We start from the raw sequence: 15,872 nt of genomic DNA, 5'->3' as shown, positions 1-15,872 counted from the left end.
CATGAATGAAACATTTTAATAAAGAATGGGGGGAAAATTAAATACAAATAACAAGCAGTCCACAGGCATATGGAACATATTTAAGGCCCATGTTGAAACACTAGCTGGGAATGCATAAGCTTGTGAATTTATGGAGCAGCATTTCCACAGTACACCTTCAGTACTGCTTTCTTGCAAACAAAGACTCAGATATCCATTTCCTTATTGCCATTTGGTCTCCAGATAAAACATTTATCAAAGATTTGCATGTTGATGTAAAGAGAGAACAAACCAAACAAAAATGGATCCTGTTTTTGACATCAGGCACTCCTCCTCACACACAGGGAACATTCAACACGCATGTGTCGTATGTGCAGAACAGGTGTGCTTGAATAAAAACTGAACTCATAATTGTGTCACACAAGAAAACAGGAGATGAAATCAAGTCATTTGCCCTGAGGACAAGTGTGCTTGAATAAAAACTGAACTCATAATTGTGTCACACAAGAAAACAGGAGATGTGATCAAGTCATTTGCCCTGACCACTGAATCAGAGTTTTATTTGCAAGGCATTCTGACAGTTTGATATAAAAAATAAACTGCATAGCTCCATCAAGGACTCTTCATGTTTGCGGAGGAAGAGGCAAGCCTGTCCGAACATCCCCCATGCTTCCATTGTAAATTTGCATATGCAGATTTTTCTGGCATTTGGTTCCTCCTCCATGTTACACATTCTCACATGTTGTAGGCCACATATATAGGGTCCAGCTGGTCAGCGAGGAAGCCGTCCCGCAAGTGCATGCGCTGCTTCTCCCCTCTGGAGTTGATAGGAATGACTCCAGGGTCCACCACCACAACAACCCCCACTATGAGATAGTGCTCTTCCAGAACCACGTTGGTCACCAGGGCAACAAGATCCAGGGCTTCCTGTTCTGACCCCTCAAGCTCCACGACCACCACCAATAGATTTGTCCAAGTGAACACAGCACTGAGGAGAGGGTGAGAGAGAGTGAGAAGATGAAAGCTGTATTTAATTAAGAAAAGCAGAATATCTACACTGCAAAACATGGCTGTCGGGAAAAGCAAATCAAACACAAACTGGAACAAAATGAAACATCTTATAGAGCAAGATATTCATACGGAAAACACAGTCTTCAGGAAGTCTTAAAGGAATGCTTCCAGTTAAATGAAAATTGGTCAACAGCATTCGTGGCATGCAGTCAATTATCACAGAAAATGTTGTTGACTTGTTCTTTTAACAACAGTTCCTCTTTATAATGTTTGCTGACTACATTTTAGTTGAGTATGATAATGAGCAGACCAGTCCTTGTGAAAAAGAAGTGCACTGAACTGTATTGATGTGCACTTGTAGTGTACTTCAAATCTGAAAAGTTTATAAAAAAAAAAAACTACATGCAGATATAATATTAATTAAATAAAAAGTCACTTTATACTTAAAGAGAGCACACTTTCATGACTGTTTCTTAACACACTTAAGTGCACATTTAAAAAGTGCCCTTTGTAATAATGTCAAATTAAAAGTTTTACTTTTGATGTGTTGACTAACATACTAAAGCACATACAGAGTACTTGTTTTAACTGTAGTGTGTTATTCAGTATTACATTTAAAGTTAATACATTTTAAACATACTATACTGAACTTCTTCATTACAAATGTGTAAGTAATATATTTAAATACAAGTTTCGGTTACACTTTATTTTAAGGTGTCCTTGTTACAGTGTAATTATACATATAAGTACTGAGTAATATTAATTAACTACACGTACTTACTATAGGGTTAGGGTTTGGCTTAGGGTTACTTGCATGTAATTATCCATAATTAACTGTTATTATAATAGTAAGTACATGTAACGTGTGTAACAAGGACACCTTAAAATAAAGTGTTACCCAAGTTTCAATAGAAATGACAATAAAGTATATTTTAGCTTACCATTATTGTTTGTCAGTACATTCAACAGCACACTTTAACCATATTTAAAAGACAACAGAGGTAATTCTGAAATTACATATAAAGATGTATTTCAGTCTTACTCAATTGGGCCAACAAAGCGCTCTAAAGTTCAGCTAATTGCATTTATTATAAATGTAAATTATAATATATTTTAATTTAATTGCAATTAACATGTAATTAAGTGTCCAAAAACATTACATTCAGTTCGCACTAAGTCTAAGCTATTTTTTTTTAAGTATATTTAGTTATCAATGCTAGAGATGGCCCAATTGTGTGTAGGTGTGTTTGACTGGTCAACAATAATTATAGTCATGTAGTCATTGTCTTGGAACGTTCAGATCACAAAAATACCACAACTTCCTGTATGTTCCAGGAAATAACGTAACCGACAGCATGCCACAGATGATGTAGATTCTTATTGTGTCTTTAACTCAAGATTTCCTTTAATACTTCTGCAAAATTTTGCAAACTAAACAATGTCTAAATGTTTTCAAAGTTTCTGATTAAGAATGGTAATTTTAAGCTGGTGTCATGGATGCACTGAACAATGAAAATGATCAAATGTTCAGTTGTTATAAACAGTTAAAAGGAGAGTTTATATTACAGTTGAGTAAAGATTTAATAAAACGTTTATCCATTAAAATCTGCTTCTGTGAGGTACAAGGAAAACATTTACAAAATATTGCTTACCACTCTGCAATGCTCTTGTGTGACCTTATGACAGATGTTTCAATATCGATGGGATGGTAACGCATTCCCCGCAGCTCCAGAGTCTCATCTAGAGAACCAACCACGTACAAGGCATCATGCCGCTCTAGAATCATGTGCAAAAACATAATTGATTCATTAGACAGCACAACTGTTCTTTTTCTTGTTATGTTTGATATGAATACACAGCAAAAAATGTATAGTCAAATACTACATCTAAATACAAAATTCAGTTATTAGCTTGACAGGGTGTTCATTGACACAGCTTTTTATTAAACGTGATTTTAAATTGAAAACTCATCTCAGAAATATCTTGAAATGGGACACTAGTGTGTTTGGTTTTCATCTCATGCATACAGTACCTCCACTGGCATCTGTAAGTTCTGTGCGACGCAGGAAGCCAAGATATCCAGTGCGAGCCCAAACCGTCTGGGTGTCACCGAAGCTCAGTCTGGTGCTGAAGTGGTCAGCATGCAACGCCTCTTCCCCATAAACCGTATAGTATCCTGTGGCATTATGGGGGCTGCTCACCCAAATCTGTTTTTAAATACAGTCCCATCAACTCACTACACATGATAATATAAAATGCAGAGATAATTTACCAGGCTCTGCTGGTAACACTACTTATTTTGGAGGTCAGATGTGGTTTATAACACTCGCTTTCATATTTGAAACTCACTTCTCCCAGATGAGAATCTCCTAGAGGGCCTTTGGTCTCTGTGTTGGCAATTATAACCTTTACCCCAGGAAGAATCTGTGTGTTGAGAAATATAATAAATATAAAATAAAAAAAAATTGTATTACATTTTTGTTAGTCAAAAGTTTGGATTAAGATTTTTTTTAATGATTTTGAAAGAAGTCTCTTATGTCCACCAAGGCTGCATTTATTTGATCAAAACAACAGTAAAACAGTAATATTGTGAACTATTATTACAATCTACAGAAACTGTTTTCTGTTTTAATGTATTTTTTAAATGTAATTTATTCTTGTGATGCAAAGCTGAATTTTTAGCATCATTACTCCAGTCTTCAGTGTCACACGATCCTTCAGAAATCATTCTAATATGCTGATTTGCTGCTCAAGAAACATTTCTTATTATTATCAGTATTGAAAACAGTGCGCTCTGTGTAATATATTTGTGGAAAGAGTGACACACTACAATTCAAGTAAAATAAAAAATAAATCATTTTATTCAGCAAGAATGCATCACATTTATCAAAAGTAAGAGTAAAGATATTAATTAATAATGTTACAAAGATTTCTATTTCAAATAAATGCTGTTCCTTTGAACTTTCTATTCATGAAAGAATAAAAAAATGTAGAAAATGTAGCAGCAAAAATGGGTTAGGGTTTTCAACATTGATAATAACCATTATTAATAACTGAGCACCAATTATAATCGATAACAAATATTGGAGTGATTTCTTAAAGATTATGGTACACTGAAAACTAATGGCAAGATTAATGGCACAGGAATAAATTACATTTTAAAATATATTCAAATAGAAAACAGTTATTTTCGATTGTAATAATATTTCATAATATTACTGTTTTTATTGTATGTTCCATCGCCTTGGTGAGAATAACAGACTTTTCTTTCAAAAACATCAAAGAAAATCGTAATTATTCCAATCTTTTGACCAGTAGTGTATTTATTATTTATGAAATATGTATATATATCTCACCTTCCCAGATTCCATGAGTGGCAGACTGTGCGGTGAGCCTCTCTCGACTAATCGAACCCTGAGCAATGAGAAAAAACAGATCAGATATATCTGAACTTTTCAAATTAAAAGACAAACATGATTTACATATTAGTTAATAAATAATTTAATATGAATTGACACTGGTATATGCAATATATGCATCATGAAAATCAGAAGTGTTTGATATAGCACCTGTCATGCCGCAGGGCCCTCATGTCTAGATATACTGTGGTGGGATCCGGCCCAGCGGTGCCCTAGAAACAAAGAACAGTATGTAATATATCTGCCACCACAGATTCTGTGTTCATACTGCTGATCCACCTTTAGGCACTAACACATGTACTGTGTTAACATCTACCGGCGGTGACACTATATGTGATGACATATAAGACCTTCTCAGAAAGATTATCAAAGTGAACATGGATTCTTAAAGGCAAAGTGTGTCATTTTTATTTATTTTTTTGCTATACTTTCTTAATATGCTGAGACAACTATAAGCCATTTGCATGTTAGGCTAGTAGCTCTGTGGTGCTATCAAGGCAAGCTCTTTTGTTTGTTTGACCAGTCTGAGTTTCTGTTCGTCTGACAAATGCCAGATTGGGGCAACCTGTTTGAAAACAGTCAATATATTTTCACCAAAATTTAGAAATGACACACTTTACCTTCAAAACAGACAGAAGTAATAGAGATTATGTTATAAATTTCTTCAAAGTGATAATTCACCCCAAAATGAAAATTCTGTCATCATTTACTCAGCCTGATGTCGTTCCAAACCTGTATGACTGTTTTGTATGAACAGTTTCGGTTCCCATTGACCTCCATTGGACAAAACTGAAACTATTTGGTTACCAACATTCTTCAAAATATCTTCTATTATGTTCCACAGAAGAAGAAAAAAAGTCATACAGGTTTGGAATGACATGAGGGTGATGACAGTATTTTCATTTTTGGGTGAACTATCCATTTAAATATATATTTTTTCCTTTAACGTACATCAGACACCATAAAAACTTTTTCCCCCCTTAGTTCTTGTAAAACATCTTACTCTTACTGTAGCATTACAGGACAGAATGAGGCATTACAGCAGTTACAATGGCCTGGCTCATGAATGTAACCCCTGTACTGCAAACACAGCTCGTACAGTATATAAGCGAGTCTACTCTATATGCACAGTTACAAGCATTGCATTGCCACAGCCTAGAGTAGATTTACAGCAAGTGCAGGGCCAAGCACGAAAGCTGTGAAGAGCAGAGTAGGCATATGTATACATGTGTCAGAGTAAATGAGACACTGTCACTATGAATAATATTAAATAGCAAAACTCTGTTAAAAAAACAAAATAAAAAATAAATAAATAATAAACATTGTGCCAGGGCAACCTGTCACAGTCCCTGTGCTGCAGTCCCACCTGCAAAATCTGTATTTAATATACGAGAATCTTTGAATGTGATTAGCTGTGTGCGAATATATAATAAATTATACACTACCGTTAAAAAGTTTAGGGTCAGTAAGATTTTTTTTCTTTTCTTTTTAAAGTAATACTTTTGAGCATAACCTCGTCAAAAAGATATTTACAATTCCACAAAAGATTTATATTACAAATAAATGCAGTATATTGAACTTCCTATTACTTTATATTATATATTATTATATAAAAAAATATATCATGGTTTCCACAAAAATATTAAGAAGCTCAACTATTTTCAACATAGTTAATAACAGTAAATGTTTCTTGAGCAGCAAATCAGCATATTAGAATGATTTCTGAAGGATCATGTGACACTGAAGACTGGAGTAATGATGCTGAAAATTCAGCTTTGATCACAGAAATAAATGTTTAAATATATTCAAATAGAAAAAAAAGTTGAAACAATATTTCACAATATTATTCAAAATACTGTTGAGCATAAGAGACTTCTTTAAAAAACATTTAAAAAATCTTACCAACCTCAAACCTTTGAATGGTAGTGTGTGTGTGTTATGGCCAAAATAATATTAATACTCATATTCATTTTATTAATACTTAGTCAATATTAATCTAGAGTGGTCCCAAAAACTATATGGATATTAAAGTCACATTTCATAAAAAGAAGCTTGCAATTTCGTTAGAAAGAGTTGGACCACAATAATATAAATTATATGCTGATTTTCTGTAATCTTTCAGATCTAATTAAGGTCATTTTAAATAATTAATATAGCCTTTACAAGCGTCCTGGAAGCCCCCTGCTAGCACCCCTGTGGTCCCCATCTGGGTCACAGTACCTGCTCAGCCAACTTGCCCAGCCTGTTGGGCTGACGAGAGGGCATGGAGTAGCAGACAAACACAGGCGTACATTTAATACACAAACAGATACATTTACATACAGTTACAGACAAGCATCCGGGCCAGAGAGCATAAGGGTTCAGAAAATTATTTTAAAACAATAACAACAGATAAAGGCCTATTCACACAAAGAGCGATGCGACAAGGCGACACAAATATCACCAAGCGTGATATTAAATTTAAAAAATGTTACATGTCTGAAGAAAAAATGCTAATTTATGTGTTGTAATGTAAAATACATCCCATTGCTAAAATGTAACAATATATTTAGCTTTTGGTGTGAAGAGATTTGGGGTGCATTATTTTGTTAATATCTTGTCGTGATAAAAAGTCACGGACATTTCACACTTAATGTGAACAGGTCTTTTAAAAGTGCACATTAGGATTTCTACCTAAAAAAAGCATGAATTCATCACTCACCTGAAGACAAATGGCCACATTGACCCTGCAGCCGAAGGTGGTGCTGACGGCCCGTGAGGAGAGCCCCAGGTCTTTGAAGATCTTCGAGAAGGACTGCGTAAGCGTGATGCGAGGACGTTCTTCAGCCACCACCATACAGGTCCGTACACACGACAGATTCACATTCCGTAACTACAGGTGAACAGATAGGGGTTAAACTCAATGGAACAAATCAAATACAAACACAACTTATGCCCTTCACAAATTTAAGTAAAACTACTGTAAGATAAACAGGAGATCCTAGAATATGCTGATACACAGAAATATAGCTTAGTCCAAGATTAAAACAATTTTAAAAACAAAGCCTGGATATAACATACAACAATACATAACTTTTATTACTAGTAATTGTTGATAATAAGAATCATTAATATTTATTTATTCAGTTTACTAAAAGCTGAATGTAGTAAATAAAATACACTCTGTTTGGGGTCAGTACGATTTTATTCAAAGTCAAAATGCTTACCAAGGCTGCATTTATTTGGTCAAAAATACAGTAAAATCTGTTATATTGTGAAATAATAATACAATTTAAATTAACTGTTTTCTATATAAATATATTATAAAATGTAATTTATTCCTGTGTTGCAAAGCTGAATTTCCAGCATCATTACTCCAGTCTTCAGCGTCACATGATTCTTCAGAAATCCTAATAATATGCTGACTTGCTGCTCAAGAAACATTTATTATTATTATCATCATTATTATTATTATCATTATCAGTGTTGGAAATAATTGTGATGCTTCATATTTTTTTGGAAACCACGTTAAAGTTTTTTCAGGATTCTTTGATTAATAGAAAGTTCAAAAGCATTTAATTGAACCTGAAATGTTTTGTAACATTATAAATGTCTTAACGGTCACTTCTTACATCCTTGCTAAAATAAAAGCATTGCTTTAACAGAACGTCACTCGTACTTTATACTGACTGACAGCAGAAAGCCACAGAGACGGATTGGTCTCCAGCTCCAGAGGAGGAACCAGAATAGACTGATGGCCTGAGTACACACTGCAAACACAAACATGATTTGCATTACTTTGCATCACATAAATCAATATGTCACTAGCCTCCCAAGCCAAATACATCCACACTAAGTATCCAAACTGTGAACTCTCTCTCACCTGCAGAGACACCAGAGGGCAAAGCCCAGGCCACAGTAGGGGTCCAGACAGATGGTGATCTGGCGAGAGGGGTACAGCTCACACTGCAGCTTAATAGAGCGACACAAGGCACTGGTGGCAGCATGGGACATCTGCGAGAAACACAGCGTTAGAAATGTCAATCCCACATTTTAAAACGACTGAGTTATTGGCACTTGAATGATGGGTTAGACCGCACCTTGACCCCAGCAAGGATTCCTGTGGTAGAAACACTGAAGTCCAGGTAGGCGAGCATCTCTGAGGTGGGAGGTTTGTAGATCTGAGGAATTCTCTTTCTTGGGAGATCATCTGAATGGAATGAATAAACGTAATTTATCATTTCTTTTACAAAGGACTGCAATGATACAATAGTAAAAAAGTGCAAATGATGTCTTTACCTGTGTCCAGTACCAATGGCCACGTTTTAATATCCACAGCAGCCACTGCCTCTTTGGATTTCAGTAGTTTCATTATTGCTTGGGTTGTCAGAATACATACAGACTTACTGACCTGTCAAACACATGCAACAGGATAGAAAAGTTACAGCAGGGAATACAACATAATGCTTAATTAATCAGACACTGGCTTAAGGCTAAAATAATAATTATTGACATATATTAGTTAATACACACACACACACACACACACACTGTATAATCTACATATCTAAATATTATAGTCACATTTCATGAAAAGAATCTCGTTATTTTGATAGAAAAAGTTGGACCACTTGGTTAATTAAACCACAAAAAAATGGCTCTAGCATTATATATATATATATATATATATATATATAAATGTTGTAAAAAAAAAAATAAAAAAAAACCTTTGTTCATGATTCCTAATGAATATTAACAAAAGTAATATTATTGTTAAGGTGTTAACCATAAAATTATATAAAATACAATAATACAGACTGGTCACAAGGATGAGCTAGTGTTTCTGTTTATTGGCTAGGGAAGCAAGGCCATGGTAAACAGCATGTCCTGCATTCAGAAATTAAAGTTACCTCAACAATCATTTTAACAGTTGGCAGGGTTGTGGTTAAGTTCTGTGGGTGTGGAGGCCTGACGGTGACAATACACACACACACACACACACACTGTATAATCTACATATCTAAATATTATAGTCACATTTCATGAAAAGAATCTCGTTATTTTGATAGAAAAAGTTGGACCACTTGGTTAATTAAACCACAAAAAAATGGCTCTAGCATTATTTGTTTGTAATGACACTTGATTTGATATTTAATAAAATAAAATAAAACACCTTACGCGTAAGTTTCAGTTAGTTAACATTAGTTAATGCATGAGGTATCAGGAACTAACAATGAGCAACAATTTTTACAGCATTTATTAATCTAGGTTAATGTTAATTTATAAACACACAGCAAAAATTATTTTCTTATTTAATATTTTTGTTTTGTTTCTAACAGTTGGCAGGGTTGTGGTTAAGTTCTGTGGGTGTGGAGGCCTGACGGTGATTGGAACACAGCTTCCGATCTGACAGCCATAGAAAGTGGCGATCAGATCAATACCTGCAAAGTAAAAAGACAGAGAAGTATTGAGCCCCACAAAACCTGAGAGCTGAACACCCTTTATTAGACCACAGTAATATAAGTCTCTTTCTATCTTACCAGGAGGATAAACGAGTGCTACATGGTCTCCAGTATTAAGTCGGCCTCTTTCCATCAGCGCTACTGCCACACGCTCTGCCCGCTTGTGCAACTGTACACAGGAGGCTGTGTTGGCCACAGTGCCCTGAAAAAAATGTTTAAACACATAAGATGACAGTAAATATACACAATCTGACTCTGAATACTATGTTTCCTGGGCTAAGGGATGATGAGTTTTGTACCTTGGCATTGAGCAGCAGAAATAGAGGGTGATCTGGAGTGGCCTGAGCTCTCCACTGCAGAACATCCTGCATATACAGGAACTACAAGAGGAGAGACGATACATTCAGACAACAGTATACTTCAAGATGAAGCAGTGTGATAAAGAAGTGCACTTAATTGTATTGAATGTGCACTTGTAGTGTACTTCAAATGTTAGAAGTGAATTGTACTTGCAGATATTATAATATTAATGAAATGAAAATCCTTCAAGAAAGCACACTTTCATGACTTTGTTTCTTAACACACTTAAGTACACTTTTAAAAAGTGCACTTTGATGTCAAATTAAAAGTTTTACCTGAATCATATTTTAATAATCTTTTGTTGTACTTTAAAGAAGTACACTTATTTTGATGTGTTGACTAACATACTAAAGCCCATGTAAAGTACTTAATTATAATTTATCTGTAGTGTGTTATTCAATACTACATTTAAAGTTAATATATTTTAAATGTACTGAATTGCAACTTCATCATTACAAATGTGCAATTAAAATATATTTATGACATTTAAGTATGAAATTAAACATTAAAAATGCTTTACAGCACATTCAGCAGTACTTTAACCATATTTCAAAGACTATGGTATTAATTATGAAATTACGTATAAAGTACTTACGTCTTACTTAAGTGGGTCAAACAAGCACTCTAAATTTCAGCTACTTGCATTTAATACAAATTTTAACTATAATACATTTTCATTTAAATACAATTAACATGCAGTTAACTGTCCGAAAGCTTACATTCAGTTCACATTTAAGTATATTCTTTTAAAAGCTATTATTTCCATAATAATTACTCTTTTTTTAAAAGCATGCTAAAGTGTACTTCTTTTTCACCACTGACCTCTGTGGTTTGAGACAGTGAAAATGGGGTTGATCTTTACCTGATCATTGTCTTCCAGCTGTGAAACATCTCTCCCATAGGCCTGTGCAATCCTCTTTCCTGCCACTAGGTTTCCGACTATCATGGAAGCAGGACCCACCTCTGAAACAATAGAGACAACAGGTCATGTGATATGCAAAATATACCACACCGATCAAAACAATGAAAAGCAACCACCCAACACACACACAGGACTCACCTGTACCCGGCTGCTTCTGTCTAGGTTTGGGAAGGTTGGTGACGCAGGTATGAGGACACATGAGGACGTTGCAGGGGTGCAGAGCTCCCTCTAGGAAGCGCTGTTTGGTCTCTGTGATGTGGATGCCGCCCAGAGGAGCTTTGGGTAGTGTGTTAGCTGGCACCAGAGCCAGACAGTACACTCCCACCTGATGGATGCTGTCGATAGCCTAAGAGTGAGACAGAAAGTGGTTAAGAATATATGAATGGGTGTGTGTGTGTGTGAGTACTGTTTTGCGCACATTATAAGTAAAAGCTTCGGACACACCTACTCATTCTTTATTATAACTATTTTAGAAAAAAAGTCATCAGTAAAATATTATAGAATTCATGTTAAAAATACAGGAATGTTATTTTTCCTTTATACAAGTTGTTGCATTTTCAAAACTTAAGTATGACCCACATGAATTGCACAAATTGCTACATTTTCAAATACATTTATTTCAAGCATGGATACCATAGCTTCTACTTTTTGTGTGCATATGTGTGTTCACCTGCAGCACACGACTCATCCACTGGAAGCTGTCCTCCTCTGAGCCATCTGGTCTCTGTTCTGCCACCACAACAATGCGTTCATCATGCAGCACTGATACAGAGAAAACCGCAATCCTGAAAGAGAACAGAGATGCAACCTTCAGTCTGAGCAGAGATGCACACTCATCTCAAGTCAAGAGTAAATGGCAGTTGAATTACCTTCCTCTGTACACAAACTTCATGGGCTCCACGGCCAGTGCTGTGGCCACCACATCATCTGCGTTATGTCTCCGTCCACTCACCACCATCAGTCCGTCCATCTTTCCCACCACAAACACCAGACTATCCTGAAACACAAGAAACAAACCCAATCCAAAAAAGATGAACCCCGCATGTTGATATATAAGACATGGAAGAGTTATGCAGCTTCAAAAAGGATAGTTTTGGCTTCAGACAACTGAACCCACCGGCCCGATGAAGCCCAGGAGAGATGTGCGTGTGAAGGGTCTGTCACTGATGGGAGCTCCTGATGACGTGACTGGAATGGTCTGAAAGTAAGCAATACAACTGATAAATTTCAGTCGAGTTTACAATGTTATCAAGTCCTTATTTTAATTAATTTTGATGATAGCACATAACTCTAAAAGCTTTGCAGTGATGACTAGTGGTGTTTGATTTGTGAACTCTATAGTTATCATTCATTATTATTGATGCTTTTTTCTATATCTTTTATAAAGTTATGCCAGAAGCTGACAAAATAATATAATTGATCTATATTGTTGTAGGGAAAATGCTAATGATATCTTTCTAGAGTCACTTAGTTGATTTCAATAAAGTATAATAATAAGACTACCAGTCGGAAATGAATGTTTTTAACGATTGAATAATTCAACGACTCACTCAAAAAGATGCACAATACACAAACTGGTGTATAATGTAACCTACAGAAATCCCACTGAATGAATCAGAATGAATCTTTGACAGGTTCGAAGATTTGAGACACCAATGTTAATCAAAATCGCTACCACTAGGGCTGCAAGTTTAATTGGAATCAAGATATTTGAAAGTCAAATACTGACTGAACATTTTAAGGCCAACACTAAATGTTTAAATATCCTTGGACCTTTTGTTTCTCCACACTAACCTCAAAAACATTCTTGGTCATGCCTGGCAAACCATAGTAGGAGATTCCTGTACTGCTGGAGCTCATACAGATTTCTCCAACCTCATCCATTCGACACAGGTACGGCGTGCCTTCAACCTGGATCACACACACCAGCGCTGCACACACACACACACACACACACACACAAACAGAGATGCATAGACAATACATTAGTCCCCAAGAGAAATTCAAAATTCAAAATAATAGAATGTTAAACAAAGTGCTAAAAAGTAAAGCATTTATATACAGAGTTCTGGCATGAAACTCTAGATGGCGCAGTCCGATAGGTCTAACTCAATCTGACCTAATGACATCATTATCACATGGCACAGCTGATTGGTTCTCTCCTGTATCGGTAGCCAATGAGCTTGCTGCTCAACATTCAAATATATGACTAGTGCTTGCCGTAGCAGTTGCAGCTTGCTTCAGAAACCCTCCACCTTCCCCAGCTCCACCTGTATAGATCTGCTATGAGGTGATTCATGTACGGTATATGGGGGATCTTTCATGTATGTCATATTTGCAGCAGCAATATTTCTTACATGCTCACAGCAGCATGTTGTGGATGTATTGGCAGCAGCAAGTCTCGGTACTTGCTCTGCCTCAGCAACAGCGTAGCAGATCTATTCCGCCAAGACCAAATACATTAACATTGTCATGTACATTACCATGCCAATCCCTCCGAGAGTAGTCATGACAGAACTACAGTTCATCCATCACACTATTCATTCACTCAAAACAGTTCATCAGTCTATGGATCAGTCCATCCATCAGTGAGAGTAAAGCAGGTCTCACCTCCAGGCATGACCTGTCCTACATCCTGGACAGTGAGCACAGAGAGCTTCTCCTCTGTGTCTACTCGAATCACCCCATAACTCAGACCACTCATGGATAGCACTGCCTTCCCCGGAGGAGGAACGCCCATCTCTGGAGGCCTGAAGACATACAAACAGTCATTCAACATGGATTTGAGTTTTGTTTGGAATAGGATACTGCCATATGCAAATTAAAATGCAAATCCATTTACATTTCTGAGATGACAACTGGACTGCATTACATAATAAAAATAACAAAAGTAAGCAGTGTTCAGTGCATACTGTGCAGTAATAGTGGGTAAGTAGTCTTGTTGAAGTTGCTGAAATGTCATCAGTGTACCTGCGGATGGCGACGGTCATGGCCTCAGAGGAACTTGCACATGGGCAGATCACCTCTGGCCGCAGTCCGCGGGCCTGAAAGACGTTGAGGAAGGCATCGCAGGACGAAATAGACCCTGCATTTCAATATACACAACATAAACAATGTTCTGGTGACAGTTTAGGATGTGTTCCATTCCATTTGAATTTATGATTGTTGTCAGATTGTTTGTTCTGTTTAAGTGTATACTCACATGGGTTAGCTCCATCAGCAACGATGAGCATGCGGAGAGAACTAAGACTGATGTCTCTCTGATCCCTCTGGGCTAAAAGTGACCAGTGCATGTCCCTGGATTTCAACACTGCTACACGCGCTGTTTGAAAAACACAGGAAATGTAAATATGCAAAAAGTCAGACAGCATTTAATCGGTGTCCTGACACCACACCGGCAACTATTATTTTCTACTAACATTAGATGACAGGGCCTAAATGTATAATTCAGGTCCCGGACAGCATTTCATCTGCTACATTAAACAATATAGTAACAGCTATGATGTGAAATAGACGTTTACTGTCCATATAGAGACAAACTATTATCCTTAAAACTATGTCAGTGTGCAAAATCTGCAGAAAAATGTCTTGTTAGATATTTTCCTCTTTTTAAAAGGTTTCTCTCAAAATTAACACTTGTTCACAACGCTCTGTATGCAGAAAATATAAAATAATGGGGAAAAAAAGCTTTTAATCTAGTAAAAAGTATTTTATAAATAGGTTTTTACTGTGAAAAGTTCACAAACTCTTCTTTCTGTAGTTACATCATTACACCACTATGTGGCAAACGTCTTGTATGAGTCTTTTTTTTTATATTACGAATTAATCTTCATACCACAGATAATCTGAAGGAATTTTAAGAAATATACAGTACACTACTGTCCAAAATTTGAGGTCGGTGGATTTTTTTAATATTTTTGAAAGAAGTCTCTTATGCTCACCAAGACTGCATTTATTTGATCAAAAATACAGTAAAAACAGTAATATTGTGAATTATTACAATTTAAAATAACTGTTTTCTATTTGAATATATTGTAAACTGCAATTTATTCCTATGATGGCAAATCTGAATTTTCAACATCATTACTCCAGTCTTCAGTGTCTCATGATGCTTAAGAAATCATTCTAATATGCCGATTTGCTGTTCAAGAAACATTTCTTATTATTACCAATGTTAAAAACAGGTGTGCTGCTTAATATTTTTGTGGAAACTATGGTGCATTTTTTTCATGATTCTCTAATGAACAGAACAAACAGAAAAAGCATTTATTTAAAATAGAAATCTAGACGACAAATGTTGGCAAAATTGATTCATTTCAAACCAGCCACAAATTCTTTATCGAACAGGTTTCCACTTCAACTCACTTAACATCACTTTTTTTCGGAAGAATCCAGAAAATGTGTCTGGAATCAACTCTTGGAATTGAGTCTATAAAGAGCCTCTAATCTGAAGAAAAAATGCAGTTAACTGCAATGACCTGTTAACAATTTCTTTTTTTTTTTTTTTACATCACGTGAACAACTACATCTCAAATCAGTTCATTTGGTTTATCCACATGTAAGTGGTCATAGCTCTATGTTAAAAGATCATGACACACACAGGCAGTCTGACTTTAGGCAGTACACTCACCTTTATAGGTGTGGACTTTCTGGATCCAGGAGAGAGGGTTGACCTTCATCAGCGAGTACGGGATGCTGATCACGTGCATGCGGTTCATCACACTCTGAACACACATCACC

At 36.0% G+C, this 15,872-nt stretch overlaps 1 pseudogene; it reads right to left on the bottom strand.

Moving 5' to 3' along the window:
• Positions 1-443: 443 nt before the first annotated feature.
• The window catches only part of LOC107689506 (disco-interacting protein 2 homolog A-like), a 143,471-nt pseudogene continuing 128,042 nt past the window's right edge, over positions 444-15,872 (bottom strand).

This window comes from Sinocyclocheilus anshuiensis, unplaced genomic scaffold, assembly GCF_001515605.1.
Source record: "Sinocyclocheilus anshuiensis isolate Anshui unplaced genomic scaffold, SAMN03320099.WGS_v1.1 scaffold1199, whole genome shotgun sequence".
NCBI classification, from domain to species: domain Eukaryota; kingdom Metazoa; phylum Chordata; class Actinopteri; order Cypriniformes; family Cyprinidae; genus Sinocyclocheilus; species Sinocyclocheilus anshuiensis.
This window is presented reverse-complemented; position numbering and strand designations above follow the sequence as displayed.